This window comes from Antrostomus carolinensis, unplaced genomic scaffold, assembly GCF_000700745.2.
Source record: "Antrostomus carolinensis isolate BGI_N321 unplaced genomic scaffold, ASM70074v2 scaffold2707, whole genome shotgun sequence".
NCBI classification, from domain to species: domain Eukaryota; kingdom Metazoa; phylum Chordata; class Aves; order Caprimulgiformes; family Caprimulgidae; genus Antrostomus; species Antrostomus carolinensis.
Window position 1 is genome coordinate 198201 of NW_010327880.1, and position 599 is coordinate 198799.

Below are 599 nucleotides of genomic sequence, written 5' to 3' on the forward strand. Positions count from 1 at the left end.
GCTGGTGTTAACAGAAAAACAAACCCAGAAGCCTCAATGCTGTGACTGCTCCAGGACAGACAGATGGTCGTTGTGCTGACTGGGAGGCACATCTGACCAGCAGCCAGCGGGACCTGAGTCCCATGGACCTGAGCTCTGATCCTGACCAGCTCCCACAGAAAACCTCAGGCTATAACTGTGTGTCTGCCCCAGGGATATGAAAGTCATTTCTTAAAATAATAGGGAAAGCCAGCTGACGCTCTAAGTGTTAAGTGCTATTTTACACCGTGGCATATGGCTGATGCAAGAGGTGAGACAACACACCCCTTTTCCTTTTCTTTTTTCCATCCACTGGAAAATAAAAAAAAAAAAAAGTATTTTATGGCAAAATAATTTGTCAAATTTGCTTAAAACATGTGCTTTGATGTCAGCATTCCCTCATGCTGTCAAGCAGGTAAGCTGGGCAAACCCATTCCCACAAAGCCCTTGTCTCAATCCTCACTTGTACCTGAAAGAGCTGCCAAAACATTTAACCTTACTTTAACTGCATGAAGCAGTACAGGTGGCTCCAATATGTCCTTCAGGTCGTTCCCACACCGAGCAGGGAAGAGGAGGGCAGG